Consider the following 19968-nt stretch of genomic DNA (forward strand, 5'->3'; position numbering starts at 1 on the left):
CAGCACTATGGATGTCAGGACCCTGTAATGGGTAATTGCTGCAGTGTAGACATGGCGGCTGATCAGTGCTGCTCATAGCACTATGGATCTGTCAGGACCCTGTAATGGGTAATTGCTGCAGTGTACACATGCTGGCTGATCAGTGCTGCTCATAGCACTATGGATCTGTCAGGACTCTGTAATGAGTAATTGCTGCAGTGTAGACATGGCTGCTGATCAGTGCTGCTCATAGCACTATGGATCTGTCAGGACCCTATTTTGGGTAATTGCTGCAGTGTAGACATGGCTGCTGATCAGTGCTGCTTATAGCACTATGGATCTGTCAGGACCCTGTATTGGGTACTTGCTGCAGTGTAGACATGGCTGCTGATCAGTGCTGCTCATAGCACTATGGATCTGTCAGGACCCTGTATTGGGTAATTGCTGCAGTGTAGACATGGCAGCTGATCAGTGCTGCTCATAGCACTATGTATCTGTCAGGACCCTGTAATGGGTATTTGCTGCAGTGTAGACATAGCTGCTGATCAGTGCTGCTCATAGCACTATGGATCTGTCAGGACCCTGTAATGTGTAGTTTCTGCAGTGTAGACATGGCTGCTGATCAGTGCTGCTTATGGCACTATGGATCTGTCAGGTTCCTGTAATGAGTAATTGCTACAGTGTAGACATGGCTGCTGATCAATACTGCTCTTAGCACTTTCGATCTGTCAGGTTCCTGTAATGGGTAATTGCTGCAGTGTAGACATGGCTGCTGATCAGTGCTGCTCATAGGACTATGTATCTGTCAGGTCCCTGTAATGTTTAATTGCTGCAGTGTAGACATGGCGGCTGATCAGTGCTGCTCATAGCACTATGGATCTGTCAGGGCCCTGTAATGGGTAATTGCTGCAGTGTAGACATGGCTGCTGATCAGTGCTGCTCATAGCACTATGGATCTGTCAGGTCCCTGTAATGGGTAATTGCTGCAGTGTAGACATGGCTGCTGATCAGTGCTGCTCATAGCATTATGGATCTGTCAGGACCCTGTAATGGGTAATTGCTACATTGTATACATGGGTGCTGATCAGTGCTGTTCATAGCACTATGGATCTGTCAGGACCCTGTAATGGGTAATTGCTGCAGTGTAGACATGGCTGCTGATCAGTGCTGCTCATTGCTATATGGATCTGTCAGGACCCTGTAATGGGTAATTGCTGCAGTGTAGACATGGCGGCTGATCAGTGCTACTCATAGCACTATGGATCTGTCAGGACCCTGTAATGGGTAATTGCTACAGTGTAGACATGGCTGCTGATCAGTGCTGCTCATAGCACTATGGATGTCAGGACCCTGTAATGGGTAATTGCTGCAGTGCAGACATGGCGGCTGATCAGTGCTGCTCATAGCACTATGGATGTCAGGACTCTGTAATGGGTAATTGCTGCAGTGTAGACATGGCTGCTGATCACTGCTGCTCATAGCACTATGGATCTGTCAGTACCCTGTAATGGGTAATTGCTGCAGTGTAGACATGGCTGCTGATCAGTGCTGCTCATAGCACTATGGATGTCAGGACCCTGTAATGGGTAATTGCTGCAGTGTAGACATGGCTGCTGATTAGTGCTGCTCATCACACTATGGATCAGTCAGGACCCTGTAATGGGTAATTGCTGCAGTGTAGACATGGCTGCTGATCAGTGCTGCTCATAGCACTATGGATCTGTCAGGTCCGTGTAATGGGTAATTGCTGCAGTGTAGACACGGCGGCTGATCAGTGCTGCTCATAGCACTATGGATCTGTCAGGACCCTGTAATGGGTAATTGCTACAGTGTAGACATGGCTGCTGATCAGTGCTGCTCATAGCACTATGGATCTGTCAGGTTCCTGTAATGAGTAATTGCTACAGTGTAGACAAGGCTGCTGATCAATGCTGCTCATAGCACTATGGATCTGTCAGGACCCTGTAATGGGTAATTGCTGCAGTGTAGACCTGTCTACTGATCAGTGCTGCTCATAGCACTTTGGATCTGTCAGGTCCCTGTAATGGGTAATTGCTGCAGTGTAGACATGGCTGCTGATCAGTGCTGCTCATAGCACTATGAATCTGTCAGGTCCCTGTAATGGGTAATTGCTGCAGTGTAGACATGGCTGCTGATCAGTGCTGCTCATAGCACTATGGATCTGTCAGGTCCATGTAATGGGTAATTGCTGCAGTGTAGACCTGTCTGCTGATCAGTGCTGCTCATAGCACTATGTATCTGTCAGGACCCTGTAATGGGTAATTGCTGCAGTGTAGACATGGCGGCTGATCAGTGCTGCTCATAGCACTATGGATGTCAGGACCCTGTAATGGGTAATTGCTGCAGTGTAGACATGGCTGCTGATCAGTGCTGCTCATAGAACTATGGATCTGTCAGGACCCTGTAATGGGTAATTGCTGCAGTGTAGACATGGCGGCTGATCAGTGCTACTCATAGCACTATGGATCTGTCAGGACCCTGTAATGGGTAATTGCTGCAGTGTAGACATGGCTGCTGATCAGTGCTGCTCATAGCACTATCAATGTCAGGACCCTGTAATGGGTAATTGCTGCAGTGTAGACATGGCTGCTGATCAGTGCTGCTCATAGCACTATGGATGTCAGGACCCTGTAATGGGTAATTGCTGCAGTGTTGACATGGCTGCTGATTAGTGCTGCTCATAACACTATGGATCAGTCAGGACCCTGTAATGGGTAATTGCTGCAGTGTAGACATGCTGGCTGATCAGTGCTGCTCATAGCACTATGGATCTGTCAGGACCCTGTAATGAGTAATTGCTGCAGTGTAGACATGGCTGCTGATCAGTGCTGCTCATAGCACTATGGATGTCAGGACCCTGTAATGGGTAATTGCTGCAGTGTAGACATGGCTGCTGATTAGTGCTGCTCATAACACTATGGATCAGTCAGGACCCTGTAATGGGTAATTGCTGCAGTGTAGACATGCTGGCTGATCAGTGCTGCTCATAGCACTATGGATCTGTCAGGACCCTGTAATGGGTAATTGCTGCAGTGTAGACATGGCGGCTGATCAGTGCTGCTCATAGCTCTATGGATGTCAGGACCCTGTAATGGGTAATTGCTGCAGTGTAGACATGGCTCCTGATCAGTGCTGCTCATAGCACTATGGATCTGTCAGGACCCTGTAATGGGTAATTGCTGCAGTGTAGACATGGCGGCTGATCAGTGCTGCTCACAGCACTATGGATGTCAGGACCCTGTAATGGGTAATTGCTGCAGTGTAGACATGGCGGCTGATCAGTGCTGCTCATAGCACTATGGATCTGTCAGGAACCTGTAATGGGTAATTGCTGCAGTGTACACATGCTGGCTGATCAGTGCTGCTCATAGCACTATGGATCTGTCAGGACCCTGTAATGAGTAATTGCTGCAGTGTAGACATGGCTGCTGATCAGTGCTGCTCATAGCACTATGGATCTGTCAGGACCCTGTATTGGGTAATTGCTGCAGTGTAGACATGGCTGCTGATCATTGCTGCTCATAGCACTATGGATCTGTCAGGACCCTGTAATGGGTAATTGCTGCAGTATAGACATGGCTGCTGATCAGTGCTGCTCATAGCACTATGGATGTCAGGACCCTGTAATGGGTAATTGCTGCAGTGTAGACATGGCTGCTGATTAGTGCTGCTCATAACACTATGGATCAGTCAGGACCCTGTAATGGGTAATTGCTGCAGTGTAGACATGGCTGCTGATCAGTGCTGCTCATAGCACTATGGATCTGTCAGGTCCGTGTAATGGGTAATTGCTGCAGTGTAGACATGGCGGCTGATCAGTGCTGCTCATAGCTCTTTGGATGTCAGGACCCTGTAATGGGTAATTGCTGCAGTGTAGACATGGCGGCTGATCAGTGCTGCTCACAGCACTATGGATGTCAGGACCCTGTAATGGGTAATTGCTGCAGTGTAGACATGGCGGCTGATCAGTGCTGCTCATAGCACTATGGATCTGTCAGGACCCTGTAATGGGTAATTGCTGCAGTGTACACATGCTGGCTGATCAGTGCTGCTCATAGCACTATGGATCTGTCAGGACTCTGTAATGAGTAATTGCTGCAGTGTAGACATGGCTGCTGATCAGTGCTGCTCATAGCACTATGGATCTGTCAGGACCCTATTTTGGGTAATTGCTGCAGTGTAGACATGGCTGCTGATCAGTGCTGCTTATAGCACTATGGATCTGTCAGGACCCTGTATTGGGTACTTGCTGCAGTGTAGACATGGCTGCTGATCAGTGCTGCTCATAGCACTATGGATCTGTCAGGACCCTGTATTGGGTAATTGCTGCAGTGTAGACATGGCAGCTGATCAGTGCTGCTCATAGCACTATGTATCTGTCAGGACCCTGTAATGGGTATTTGCTGCAGTGTAGACATAGCTGCTGATCAGTGCTGCTCATAGCACTATGGATCTGTCAGGACCCTGTAATGTGTAGTTTCTGCAGTGTAGACATAACTGCTGATCAGTGCTGCTTATGGCACTATGGATCTGTCAGGTTCCTGTAATGAGTAATTGCTACAGTGTAGACATGGCTGCTGATCAATACTGCTCTTAGCACTTTCGATCTGTCAGGTTCCTGTAATGGGTAATTGCTGCAGTGTAGACATGGCTGCTGATCAGTGCTGCTCATAGGACTATGTATCTGTCAGGTCCCTGTAATGTTTAATTGCTGCAGTGTAGACATGGCGGCTGATCAGTGCTGCTCATAGCACTATGGATCTGTCAGGGCCCTGTAATGGGTAATTGCTGCAGTGTAGACATGGCTGCTGATCAGTGCTGCTCATAGCACTATGGATCTGTCAGGTCCCTGTAATGGGTAATTGCTGCAGTGTAGACATGGCTGCTGATCAGTGCTGCTCATAGCATTATGGATCTGTCAGGACCCTGTAATGGGTAATTGCTACATTGTATACATGGGTGCTGATCAGTGCTGTTCATAGCACTATGGATCTGTCAGGACCCTGTAATGGGTAATTGCTGCAGTGTAGACATGGCTGCTGATCAGTGCTGCTCATTGCTATATGGATCTGTCAGGACCCTGTAATGGGTAATTGCTGCAGTGTAGACATGGCGGCTGATCAGTGCTACTCATAGCACTATGGATCTGTCAGGACCCTGTAATGGGTAATTGCTACAGTGTAGACATGGCTGCTGATCAGTGCTGCTCATAGCACTATGGATGTCAGGACCCTGTAATGGGGAATTGCTGCAGTGCAGACATGGCGGCTGATCAGTGCTGCTCATAGCACTATGGATGTCAGGACTCTGTAATGGGTAATTGCTGCAGTGTAGACATGGCTGCTGATCACTGCTGCTCATAGCACTATGGATCTGTCAGTACCCTGTAATGGGTAATTGCTGCAGTGTAGACATGGCTGCTGATCAGTGCTGCTCATAGCACTATGGATGTCAGGACCCTGTAATGGGTAATTGCTGCAGTGTAGACATGGCTGCTGATTAGTGCTGCTCATCACACTATGGATCAGTCAGGACCCTGTAATGGGTAATTGCTGCAGTGTAGACATGGCTGCTGATCAGTGCTGCTCATAGCACTATGGATCTGTCAGGTCCGTGTAATGGGTAATTGCTGCAGTGTAGACATGGCGGCTGATCAGTGCTGCTCATAGCTCTATGGATGTCAGGACCCTGTAATGGGTAATTTCTGCAGTGTAGACATGGCGGCTGATCAGTGCTGCTCACAGCACTATGGATGTCAGGACCCTGTAATGGGTAATTGCTGCAGTGTAGACATGGCGGCTGATCAGTGCTGCTCATAGCACTATGGATCTGTCAGGACCCTGTAATGGGTAATTGCTGCAGTGTACACATGCTGGCTGATCAGTGCTGCTCATAGCACTATGGATCTGTCAGGACCCTGTAATGAGTAATTGCTGCAGTGTAGACATGGCTGCTGATCAGTGCTGCTCATAGCACTATGTATCTGTCAGGACCCTGTAATGGGTATTTGCTGCAGTGTAGACATAGCTGCTGATCAGTGCTGCTCATAACACTATGGATCTGTCAGGTCCCTGTAATGTGTAGTTGCTGCAGTGTAGACATGGCTGCTGATCAGTGCTGCTCATGGCACTATGGATCTGTCAGGTTCCTGTAATGAGTAATTGCTACAGTGTAGACATGGCTGCTGATCAATACTGCTCATAGCACTTTCGATCTGTCAGGTTCCTGTAATGGGTAATTGCTGCAGTGTAGACATGGCTGCTGATCAGTGCTGCTCATAGGACTATGTATCTGTCAGGTCCCTGTAATGTTTATTTGCTGCAGTGTAGACATGGCGGCTGATCAGTGCTGCTCATAGCACTATGGATCTGTCAGGGCCCTGTAATGGGTAATTGCTGCAGTGTAGACATGGCTGCTGATCAGTGCTGCTCATAGCACTATGGATCTGTCAGGTCCCTGTAATGTTTTATTGCTGCAGTGTAGACATGGCTGCTGATCAGTGCTGCTCATAGCATTATGGATCTGTCAGGACCCTGTAATGGGTAATTGCTACATTGTATACATGGGTGCTGATCAGTACTGCTCATAGCACTATGGATCTGTCAGGACCCTGTAATGGGTAATTGCTGCAGTGTAGACATGGCTGCTGATCAGTGCTGCTCATAGCACTATGGATCTGTCAGGTCCCTGTAATGGGCAATTGCTGCAGTGTATACATGGCGGCTGATCAGTGCTGTTCATAGCACTATGGATCTGTCAGGACCCTGTAATGGGTAATTGCTGCAGTGTAGACATGGCTGCTGATCAGTGCTGCTCATTGCTATATGGATCTGTCAGGACCCTGTAATGGGTAATTGCTGCAGTGTAGACATGGCGGCTGATCAGTGCTACTCATAGCACTATGGATCTGTCAGGACCCTGTAATGGGTAATTGCTACAGTGCAGACATGGCTGCTGATCAGTGCTGCTCATAGCACTATGGATGTCAGGACCCTGTAATGGGTAATTGCTGCAGTGTAGACATGGCGGCTGATCAGTGCTGCTCATAGCACTATGGATGTCAGGACTCTGTAATGGGTAATTGCTGCAGTGTAGACATATCTGCTGATCACTGCTGCTCATAGCACTATGGATCTGTCAGGACCCTGTAATGGGTAATTGCTGCAGTGTAGACATGGCTGCTGATCAGTGCTGCTCATAGCACTATGGATGTCAGGACCCTGTAATGGGTAATTGCTGCAGTGTAGACATGGCTGCTGATTAGTGCTGCTCATCACACTATGGATCAGTCAGGACCCTGTAATGGGTAATTGCTGCAGTGTAGACATGGCTGCTGATCAGTGCTGCTCATAGCACTATGGATCTGTCAGGTCCGTGTAATGGGTAATTGCTGCAGTGTAGACATGGCGGCTGATCAGTGCTGCTCATAGCTCTATGGATGTCAGGACCCTGTAATGGGTAATTGCTGCAGTGTAGACATGGCGGCTGATCAGTGCTGCTCACAGCACTATGGATGTCAGGACCCTGTAATGGGTAATTGCTGCAGTGTAGACATGGCGGCTGATCAGTGCTGCTCATAGCACTATGGATCTGTCAGGACCCTGTAATGGGTAATTGCTGCAGTGTACACATGCTGGCTGATCAGTGCTGCTCATAGCACTATGGATCTGTCAGGACCCTGTAATGAGTAATTGCTGCAGTGTAGACATGGCTGCTGATCAGTGCTGCTCATAGCACTATGGATCTGTCAGGACCCTATTTTGGGTAATTGCTGCAGTGTAGACATGGCTGCTGATCAGTGCTGCTTATAGCACTATGGATCTGTCAGGACCCTGTATTGGGTAATTTCTGCAGTGTAGACATGGCTGCTGATCAGTGCTGCTCATAGCACTATGGATCTGTCAGGACCCTGTATTGGGTAATTGCTGCAGTGTAGACATGGCTGCTGATCAGTGCTGCTCATAGCACTATGGATCTGTCAGGACCCTGTATTGGGTAATTGCTACAGTGTAGACATGGCGGCTGATCAGTGCTGCTCATAGCACTATGGAACTGTCAGGACCCTGTATTGGGTAATTGCTACAGTGTAGACATGGCAGCTGATCAGTGCTGCTCATAGCACTATGGATCTGTCAGGACCCTGTAATGGGTATTTGCTGCAGTGTAGACATGGCTGCTGATCAGTGCTGCTCATAGCACTATGGAACTGTCAGGACCCTGTATTGGGTAATTGCTGCAGTGTAGACATGGCTGCTGATCAGTGCTGCTCATAGCACTATGTATCTGTCAGGACCCTGTAATGGGTATTTGCTGCAGTGTAGACATAGCTGCTGATCAGTGCTGCTCATAGCACTATGGATCTGTCAGGACCCTGTAATGTGTAGTTGCTGCAGTGTAGACATGGCTGCTGATCAGTGCTGCTCATGGCACTATGGATCTGTCAGGTTCCTGTAATGAGTAATTGCTACAGTGTAGACATGGCTGCTGATCAATACTGCTCATAGCACTTTCGATCTGTCAGGTTCCTGTAATGGGTAATTGCTGCAGTGTAGACATGGCTGCTGATCAGTGCTGCTCATAGGACTATGTATCTGTCAGGTCCCTGTAATGTTTAAATGCTGCAGTGTAGACATGGCGGCTGATCAGTGCTGCTCATACCACTATGGATCTGTCAGGGCCCTGTAATGGGTAATTGCTGCAGTGTAGACATGGCTGCTGATCAGTGCTGCTCATAGCACTATGGATCTGTCAGGTCCCTGTAATGTTTTATTGCTGCAGTGTAGACATGGCTGCTGATCAGTGCTGCTCATAGCATTATGGATCTGTCAGGACCCAGTAATGGGTAATTGCTACATTGTATACATGGGTGCTGATCAGTGCTGCTCATAGCACTATGGATATGTCAGGACCCTGTAATGGGTAATTGCTGCAGTGTAGACATGGCTGCTGATCAGTGCTGCTCATAGCACTATGGATCTGTCAGGTCCCTGTAATGGGTAATTGCTGCAGTGTATACATGGCGGCTGATCAGTGCTGTTCATAGCACTATGGATCTGTCAGGACCCTGTAATGGGTAATTGCTGCAGTGTAGACATGGCTGCTGATCAGTGCTGCTCATTGCTATATGGATCTGTCAGGACCCTGTAATGGGTAATTGCTGCAGTGTAGATATGGCGGCTGATCAGTGCTACTCATAGCACTATGGATCTGTCAGGACCCTGTAATGGGTAATTGCTACAGTGTAGACATGGCTGCTGATCAGTGCTGCTCATAGCACTATGGATGTCAGGACCCTGTAATGGGTAATTGCTACAGTGTAGACATGGCTGCTGATCAGTGCTGCTCATAGCACTATGGATGTCAGGACTCTGTAATGGGTAATTGATGCAGTGTAGACATGGCTGCTGATCACTGCTGCTCATGGCACTATGGATCTGTCAGGACCCTGTAATGGGTAATTGCTGCAGTGTAGACATGGCTGCTGATCAGTGCTGCTCATAGCACTATGGATGTCAGGACCTTGTAATGGGTAATTGCTGCAGTGTAGACATGGCTGCTGATCAGTGCTGCTCATAACACTATGGATCAGTCAGGACCCTGTAATGGGTAATTGCTGCAGTGTAGACATGGCTGCTGATCAGTGCTGCTCATAGCACTATGGATCTGTCAGGTCCGTGTAATGGGTAATTGCTGCAGTGTAGACATGGCTGCTGATCAGTGCTGCTCATAGCACTATGGATCTGTCAGGACCCTCTGTTGGGTAATTGCTGCAGTGTAGACATGGCTGCTGATCAGTGCTGCTTATAGCACTATGGATCTGTCAGGACCCTGTATTGGGTAATTGCTGCAGTGTAGACATGGCTGCTGATCAGTGCTGCTCATAGCACTATGGATCTGTCAGGACCCTGTATTGGGTAATTGCTGCAGTGTAGACATGGCTGCTGATCAGTGCTGCTCATAGCACTATGGATCTGTCAGGACCCTGTATTGGGTAACTGCTACAGTGTAGACATGGCGGCTGATCAGTGCTGCTCATAGCACTATGGAACTGTCAGGACCCTGTATTGGGTAATTGCTACAGTGTAGACATGGCAGCTGATCAGTGCTGCTCATAGCACTATGTATCTGTCAGGACCCTGTAATGGGTATTTGCTGCAGTGTAGACATAGCTGCTGATCAGTGCTGCTCATAGCACTATGGATCTGTCAGGACCCTGTAATGTGTAGTTGCTGCAGTGTAGACATGGCTGCTGATCAATACTACTCATAGCACTTTCGATCTGTCAGGTTCCTGTAATGGGTAATTGCTGCAGTGTAGACATGGCTGCTGATCAGTGCTGCTCATAGGACTATGTATCTGTCAGGTCCCTGTAATGTTTAATTGCTGCAGTGTTGACATGGCGGCTGATCAGTGCTGCTCATAGCACTATGGATCTGTCAGGGCCCTGTAATGAGTAATTGCTGCAGTGTAGACATGGCTGCTGATCAGTGCTGCTCATAGCACTATGGATCTGTCAGGTCCCTGTAATGGGCAATTGCTGCAGTGTATCCATGGCGGCTGATCAGTGCTGTTCATAGCACTATGGATCTGTCAGGACCCTGTAATGGGTAATTGCTGCAGTGTAGACATGGCTGCTGATCAGTGCTGCTCATTGCTATATGGATCTGTCAGGACCCTGTAATGGGTAATTGCTGCAGTGTAGACATGGCGGCTGATCAGTGCTGCTCATAGCACTATGGATGTCAGGACTCTGTAATGGGTAATTGCTGCAGTGTAGACATGGCTGCTGATCATAGCACTATGGATCTGTCAGGACCCTGTAATGGGTAATTGCTGCAGTGTAGACATGGCTGCTGATCAGTGCTGCTCATAGCACTATGGATGTCAGGACCCTGTAATGGGTAATTACTGCAGTGTAGACATGGCTGCTGATTAGTGCTGCTCATCACACTATGGATCAGTCAGGACCCTGTAATGGGTAATTGCTGCAGTGTAGACATGGCTGCTGATCAGTGCTGCTCATAGCACTATGGATCTGTCAGGTCCGTGTAATGGGTAAATGCTGCAGTGTAGACATGGCGGCTGATCAGTGCTGCTCATAGCTCTATGGATGTCAGGACCCTGTAATGGGTAATTGCTGCAGTGCAGACATGGCGGCTGATCAGTGCTGCTCACAGCACTATGGATGTCAGGACCCTGTAATGGGTAATTGCTGCAGTGTAGACATGGCGGCTGATCAGTGCTGCTCATAGCACTATGGATCTGTCAGGACCCTGTAATGGGTAATTGCTGCAGTGTACACATGCTGGCTGATCAGTGCTGCTCATAGCACTATGGATCTGTCAGGACCCTGTAATGAGTAATTGCTGCAGTGTAGACATGGCTGCTGATCAGTGCTGCTCATAGCACTATGTATCTGTCAGGACCCTGTAATGGGTATTTGCTGCAGTGTAGACATAGCTGCTGATCAGTGCTGCTCATAGCACTATGGATCTGTCAGGTTCCTGTAATGAGTAATTGCTACAGTGTAGACATGGCTGCTGATCAATACTGCTCATAGCACTTTCGATCTGTCAGGTTCCTGTAATCGGTAATTGCTGCAGTGTAGACATGGCTGCTGATCAGTGCTGCTCATAGGACTATGTATCTGTCAGGTCCCTGTAATGTTTAAATGCTGCAGTGTAGACATGGCGGCTGATCATTGCTGCTCATAGCACTATGGATCTGTCAGGGCCCTGTAATGGGTAATTGCTGCAGTGTAGACATGGCTGCTGATCAGTGCTGCTCATAGCACTATGGATCTGTCAGGTCCCTGTAATGTTTTATTGCTGCAGTGTAGACATGGCTGCTAATCAGTGCTGCTCATAGCATTATGGATCTGTCAGGACCCTGTAATGGGTAATTGCTACATTGTATACATGGGTGCTGATCAGTGCTGCTCATAGCACTATGGATATGTCAGGACCCTGTAATGGGTAATTGCTGCAGTGTAGACATGGCTGCTGATCAGTGCTGCTCATAGTACTATGGATCTGTCAGGTCCCTGTAATGGGTAATTGCTGCAGTGTATACATGGCGGCTGATCAGTGCTGTTCATAGCACTATGGATCTGTCAGGACCCTGTAATGGGTAATTGCGGCAGTGTAGATATGGCGGCTGATCAGTGCTACTCATAGCACTATGGATCTGTCAGGACCCTGTAATGGGTAATTGCTACAGTGTAGACATGGCTGCTGATCAGTGCGGCTCATAGCACTATGGATGTCAGGACCCTGTAATGGGTAATTGCTACAGTGTAGACATGGCTGCTGATCAGTGCTGCTCATAGCACTATGGATGTCAGGACTCTGTAATGGGTAATTGATGCAGTGTAGACATGGCTGCTGATCACTGCTGCTCATAGCACTATGGATCTGTCAGGACCCTGTAATGGGTAATTGCTGCAGTGTAGACATGGCTGCTGATCAGTGCTGCTCATAGCAATATGGATGTCAGGACCCTGTAATGGGTAATTGCTGCAGTGTAGACATGGCTGCTGATCAGTGCTGCTCATAACACTATGGATCAGTCAGGACCCTGTAATGGGTAATTGCTGCAGTGTAGACATGGCTGCTGATCAGTGCTGCTCACAGCACTATGGATCTGTCAGGTCCGTGTAATGGGTAATTGCTGCAGTGTAGACATGGCGGCTGATCAGTGCTGCTCATAGCTCTATGGATGTCAGGACCCTGTAATGGGTAATTGCTGCAGTGCAGACATGGCGGCTGATCAGTGCTGCTCATAGCACTATGGATCTGTCAGGACCCTGTAATGGGTAATTTCTGCAGTGTACACATGCTGGCTGATCAGTGCTGCTCATAGCACTATGGATCTGTCAGGACCCTGTAATGAGTAATTGCTGCAGTGTAGATATGGCTGCTGATCAGTGCTGCTCATAGCACTATGGATCTGTCAGGACCCTCTGTTGGGTAATTGCTGCAGTGTAGACATGGCTGCTGATCAGTGCTGCTTATAGCACTATGGATCTGTCAGGACCCTGTATTGGGTAATTGCTGCAGTGTAGACATGGCTGCTGATCAGTGCTGCTCATAGCACTATGGATCTGTCAGGACCCTGTATTGGGTAATTGCTACAGTGTAGACATGGCGGCTGATCAGTGCTGCTCATAGCACTATGGAACTGTCAGGACCCTGTATTGGGTAATTGCTACAGTGTAGACATGGCAGCTGATCAGTGCTGCTCATAGCACTATGTATCTGTCAGCACCCTGTAATGGGTATTTGCTGCAGTGTAGACATAGCTGCTGATCAGTGCTGCTCATAGCACTATGGATCTGTCAGGACCCTGTAATGTGTAGTTGCTGCAGTGTAGACATGGCTGCTGATCAATACTGCTCATAGCACTTTCGATCTGTCAGGTTCCTGTAATGGGTAATTGCTGCAGTGTAGACATGGCTGCTGATCAGTGCTGCTCATAACATTATGGATCTGTCAGGACCCTGTAATGGGTAATTGCTACATTGTAGACATGGGTGCTGATCAGTGCTGCTCATAGCACTATGGATCTGTCAGGACCCTGTAATGGGTAATTGCTGCAGTGTAGACATGGCGGCTGATCAGTGCTGCTCATAGCACTATGGATCTGTCAGGACCCTGTAATGGGTAATTGCTACAGTGTAGACATGGCTGCTGATCAGTGCTGCTCATAGAACTATGGATCTGTCGGGTCCCTGCAATGGGTAATTGCTGCAGTGTAGACATGGCTGCTGATCAGTGCTGCTCATAGCACTATGGATGTTAGGACCCTGTAATGGGTAATTGCTGCAGTGTAGACATGGCGGCTGATCAGTGCTGCTCATAGCACTATGGATGTCAGGACTCTGTAATGGGTAATTGCTGCAGTGTAGACATGGCTGCTGATCACTGCTGCTCATAGCACTATGGATCTGTCAGGACCCTGTAATGGGTAATTGCTGCAGTGTAGACATGGCTGCTGATCAGTGCTGCTCATAGCACTATGGATGTCAGGACCCTGTAATGGGTAATTGCTGCAGTGTAGACATGGTTGCTGATCAGTGCTGCTCATAGCACTATGGATCTGTCAGGTCCCTGTAATGGGTAATTGCTGCAGTGTAGACATGGCTGATCAGTGCTGCTCATAGCTCTAATGATGTCAGGACCCTGTAATGGGTAATTGCTGCAGTGTAGACATGGCAGCTGATCAGTGCTGCTCATAGCTCTATGGATCTGTCAGGACCCTGTAATGGGTAATTGCTGCAGTGTACACTTGCTGGCTGATCAGTGCTGTTCATAGCACTATGGATCTGTCAGGACCCTGTAATGGGTAATTGTTGCAGTGTAGACATGGCTGCTGATCAGTGCTGCTCATTGCTCTATGGATCTGTCAGGACCCTGTAATGGGTAATTGCTGCAGTGTAGACATGGCGGCTGATCAGTGCTACTCATAGCACTATGGATCTGTCAGGACCCTGTAATGGGTAATTGCTACAGTGTAGACATGGCTGCTGATCAGTGCTGCTCATAGAACTATGGATCTGTCGGGTCCCTGTAATGGGTAATTGCTGCAGTGTAGACATGGCTCCTGATCAGTGCTGCTCATAGCACTATGGATCTGTCAGGACCCTGTAATGGGTAATTGCTGCAGTGTAGACATGGCGGCTGATCAGTGCTGCTCACATCACTATGGATGTCAGGACCCTGTAATGGGTAATTGCTGCAGTGTAGACATGGCGGCTGATCAGTGCTGCTCATAGCACTATGGATCTGTCAGGAACCTGTAATGGGTAATTGCTGCAGTGTACACATGCTGGCTGATCAGTGCTGCTCATAGCACTATGGATCTGTCAGGACCATGTAATGAGTAATTGCTGCAGTGTAGACATGGCTGCTGATCAGTGCTGCTCATAGCATTATGGATCTGTCAGGACCCTGTATTGGGTAATTGCTGCAGTGTAGACATGGCTGCTGATCATTGCTGCTCATAGCACTATGGATCTGTCAGGACCCTGTAATGGGCAATTGCTGCAGTGTAGACATGGCTGCTGATTAGTGCTGCTCATAACACTATGGATCAGTCAGGACCCTGAAATGGGTAATTGCTGCAGTGTAGACATGGCTGCTGATCAGTGCTGCTCATAGCACTATGGATCTGTCAGGTCCCTGTAATGTTTTATTGCTGCAGTGTAGACATGGCTGCTGATCAGTGCTGCTCATAACATTATGGATCTGTCAGGACCCTGTAATTGGTAATTGCTACATTGTAGACATGGGTGCTGATCAGTGCTGCTCATAGCACTATGGATCTGTCAGGACCCTGTAATGGGTAATTGCTGCAGTGTAGACATGGCTGCTGATCAGTGCTGCTCATAACACTATGGATCAGTCAGGACCCTGTAATGGGTAATTGCTGCAGTGTAGACATGGCTGCTGATCAGTGCTGCTCACAGCACTATGGATCTGTCAGGTCCGTGTAATGGGTAATTGCTGCAGTGTAGACATGGCGGCTGATCAGTGCTGCTCATAGCTCTATGGATGTCAGGACCCTGTAATGGGTAATTGCTGCAGTGCAGACATGGCGGCTGATCAGTGCTGCTCATAGCACTATGGATCTGTCAGGACCCTGTAATGGGTAATTTCTGCAGTGTACACATGCTGGCTGATCAGTGCTGCTCATAGCACTATGGATCTGTCAGGACCCTGTAATGAGTAATTGCTGCAGTGTAGACATGGCTGCTGATCAGTGCTGCTCATAGCACTATGGATCTGTCAGGACCCTCTGTTGGGTAATTGCTGCAGTGTAGACATGGCTGCTGATCAGTGCTGCTTATAGCACTATGGATCTGTCAGGACCCTGTATTGGGTAATTGCTGCAGTGTAGACATGGCTGCTGATCAGTGCTGCTCATAGCACTATGGATCTGTCAGGACCCTGTATTGGGTAATTGCTGCAGTGTAGACATGGCTGCTGATCAGTGCTGCTCATAGCACTATGGATCTGTCAGGATCCTGTATTGGGTAATTGCTACAGTGTAGACATGGCGGCTGATCAGTGCTGCTCATAGCACTATGGAACTGTCAGGACCCTGTATTGGGTAATTGCTACAGTGTAGACATGGCAGCTGATCAGTGCTGCTCATAGCACTATGTATCTGTCAGCACCCTGTAATGGGTATTTGCTGCAGTGTAGACATAGCTGCTGATCAGTGCTGCTCATAGCACTATGGATCTGTCAGGACCCTGTAATGTGTAGTTGCTGCAGTGTAGACATGGCTGCTGATCAATACTGCTCATAGCACTTTCGATCTGTCAGGTTCCTGTAATGGGTAATTGCTGCAGTGTAGACATGGCTGCTGATCAGTGCTGCTCATAACATTATGGATCTGTCAGGACCCTGTAATGGGTAATTGCTACATTGTAGACATGGGTGCTGATCAGTGCTGCTCATAGCACTATGGATCTGTCAGGACCCTGTAATGGGTAATTGCTGCAGTGTAGACATGGCGGCTGATCAGTGCTGCTCATAGCACTATGGATCTGTCAGGACCCTGTAATGGGTAATTGCTACAGTGTAGACATGGCTGCTGATCAGTGCTGCTCATAGAACTATGGATCTGTCGGGTCCCTGCAATGGGTAATTGCTGCAGTGTAGACATGGCTGCTGATCAGTGCTGCTCATAGCACTATGGATGTTAGGACCCTGTAATGGGTAATTGCTGCAGTGTAGACATGGCGGCTGATCAGTGCTGCTCATAGCACTATGGATGTCAGGACTCTGTAATGGGTAATTGCTGCAGTGTAGACATGGCTGCTGATCACTGCTGCTCATAGCACTATGGATCTGTCAGGACCCTGTAATGGGTAATTGCTGCAGTGTAGACATGGCTGCTGATCAGTGCTGCTCATAGCACTATGGATGTCAGGACCCTGTAATGGGTAATTGCTGCAGTGTAGACATGGTTGCTGATCAGTGCTGCTCATAGCACTATGGATCTGTCAGGTCCCTGTAATGGGTAATTGCTGCAGTGTAGACATGGCTGATCAGTGCTGCTCATAGCTCTAATGATGTCAGGACCCTGTAATGGGTAATTGCTGCAGTGTAGACATGGCAGCTGATCAGTGCTGCTCATAGCTCTATGGATCTGTCAGGACCCTGTAATGGGTAATTGCTGCAGTGTACACTTGCTGGCTGATCAGTGCTGTTCATAGCACTATGGATCTGTCAGGACCCTGTAATGGGTAATTGTTGCAGTGTAGACATGGCTGCTGATCAGTGCTGCTCATTGCTCTATGGATCTGTCAGGACCCTGTAATGGGTAATTGCTGCAGTGTAGACATGGCGGCTGATCAGTGCTACTCATAGCACTATGGATCTGTCAGGACCCTGTAATGGGTAATTGCTACAGTGTAGACATGGCTGCTGATCAGTGCTGCTCATAGAACTATGGATCTGTCGGGTCCCTGTAATGGGTAATTGCTGCAGTGTAGACATGGCTCCTGATCAGTGCTGCTCATAGCACTATGGATCTGTCAGGACCCTGTAATGGGTAATTGCTGCAGTGTAGACATGGCGGCTGATCAGTGCTGCTCACATCACTATGGATGTCAGGACCCTGTAATGGGTAATTGCTGCAGTGTAGACATGGCGGCTGATCAGTGCTGCTCATAGCACTATGGATCTGTCAGGAACCTGTAATGGGTAATTGCTGCAGTGTACACATGCTGGCTGATCAGTGCTGCTCATAGCACTATGGATCTGTCAGGACCATGTAATGAGTAATTGCTGCAGTGTAGACATGGCTGCTGATCAGTGCTGCTCATAGCATTATGGATCTGTCAGGACCCTGTATTGGGTAATTGCTGCAGTGTAGACATGGCTGCTGATCATTGCTGCTCATAGCACTATGGATCTGTCAGGACCCTGTAATGGGCAATTGCTGCAGTGTAGACATGGCTGCTGATTAGTGCTGCTCATAACACTATGGATCAGTCAGGACCCTGAAATGGGTAATTGCTGCAGTGTAGACATGGCTGCTGATCAGTGCTGCTCATAGCACTATGGATCTGTCAGGTCCCTGTAATGTTTTATTGCTGCAGTGTAGACATGGCTGCTGATCAGTGCTGCTCATAACATTATGGATCTGTCAGGACCCTGTAATTGGTAATTGCTACATTGTAGACATGGGTGCTGATCAGTGCTGCTCATAGCACTATGGATCTGTCAGGACCCTGTAATGGGTAATTGCTGCAGTGTAGACATGGCTGCTGATCAGTGCTGCTCATAGCACTATGGATCTGTCAGGTCCCTGTAATGGGTAATTGCTGCAGTGTATACATGACGGCTGATCAGTGCTGTTCATAGCACTATGGATCTGTCAGGACCCTGTAATGGGTAATTGCTGCAGTGTAGACATGGCTGCTGATCAGTGCTGCTCATTGCTCTATGGATCTGTCAGGACCCTGTGATGGGTAATTGCTGCAGTGTAGACATGGCGGCTGATCAGTGCTACTCATAGCACTATGGATCTGTCAGGACCCTGTAATGGGTAATTGCTACAGTGTAGACATGGCTGCTGATCAGTGCTGCTCATAGAACTATGGATCTGTCGGGTCCCTGCAATGGGTAATTGCTGCAGTGTAGACATGGCTGCTGATCAGTGCTGCTCATAGCACTATGGATGTTAGGACCCTGTAATGGGTAATTCCTGCAGTGTAGACATGGCGCCTGATCAGTGCTGCTCATAGCTCTAATGATGTCAGGACCCTGTAATGGGTAATTGCTGCAGTGTAGACATGGCAGCTGATCAGTGCTGCTCATAGCTGTATGGATCTGTCAGGACCTTGTAATGGGTAATTGCTGCAGTGTACACTTGCTGGCTGATCAGTGCTGTTCATAGCACTATGGATCTGTCAGGACCCTGTAATGGGTAATTGTTGCAGTGTAGACATGGCTGCTGATCAGTGCTGCTCATTGCTCTATGGATCTGTCAGGACCCTGTAATGGGTAATTGCTGCAGTGTAGACATGGCGGCTGATCAGTGCTACTCATAGCACTATGGATCTGTCAGGACCCTGTAATGGGTAATTGCTACAGTGTAGACATGGCTGCTGATCAGTGCTGCTCATAGAACTATGGATCTGTCGGGTCCCTGTAATGGGTATTTGCTGCAGTGTAGACATGGCGGCTGATCAGTGCTGCTCATAGCTCTATGGATGTCAGGACCCTGTAATGGGTAATTGCTGCAGTGTAGACATGGCTCCTGATCAGTGCTGCTCATAGCACTATGGATCTGTCAGGACCCTGTAATGGGTAATTGCTGCAGTGTAGACATGGCGGCTGATCAGTGCTGCTCACAGCACTATGGATGTCAGGACCCTGTAATGGGTAATTGCTGCAGTGTAGACATGGCGGCTGATCAGTGCTGCTCATAGCACTATGGATCTGTCAGGAACCTGTAATGGGTAATTGCTGCAGTGTACACATGCTGGCTGATCAGTGCTGCTCATAGCACTATGGATCTGTCAGGACCCTGTAATGAGTAATTGCTGCAGTGTAGACATGGCTGCTGATCATTGCTGCTCATAGCATTATGGATCTGTCAGGACCCTGTATTGGGTAATTGCTGCAGTGTAGACATGGCTGCTGATTAGTGCTGCTCATAACACTATGGATCAGTCAGGACCCTGTAATGGGTAATTGCTGCAGTGTAGACATGGCTGCTGATCAGTGCTGCTCATAGCACTATGGATCTGTCAGGTCCGTGTAATGGGTAATTGCTGCAGTGTAGACATGGCGGCTGATCAGTGCTGCTCATAGCTCTAAGGATGTCAGGACCCTGTAATGGGTAATTGCTGCAGTGTAGACATGGCAGCTGATCAGTGCTGCTCATAGCTCTATGGATCTGTCAGGACCCTGTAATGGGTAATTGCTGCAGTGTACACTTGCTGGTTGA

Source organism: Phyllobates terribilis, unplaced genomic scaffold (genome assembly GCF_046119375.1).
Source record: "Phyllobates terribilis strain yellow unplaced genomic scaffold, ASM4611937v1 Scaffold_162__1_contigs__length_4246735, whole genome shotgun sequence".
Lineage (NCBI taxonomy): Eukaryota > Metazoa > Chordata > Amphibia > Anura > Dendrobatidae > Phyllobates > Phyllobates terribilis.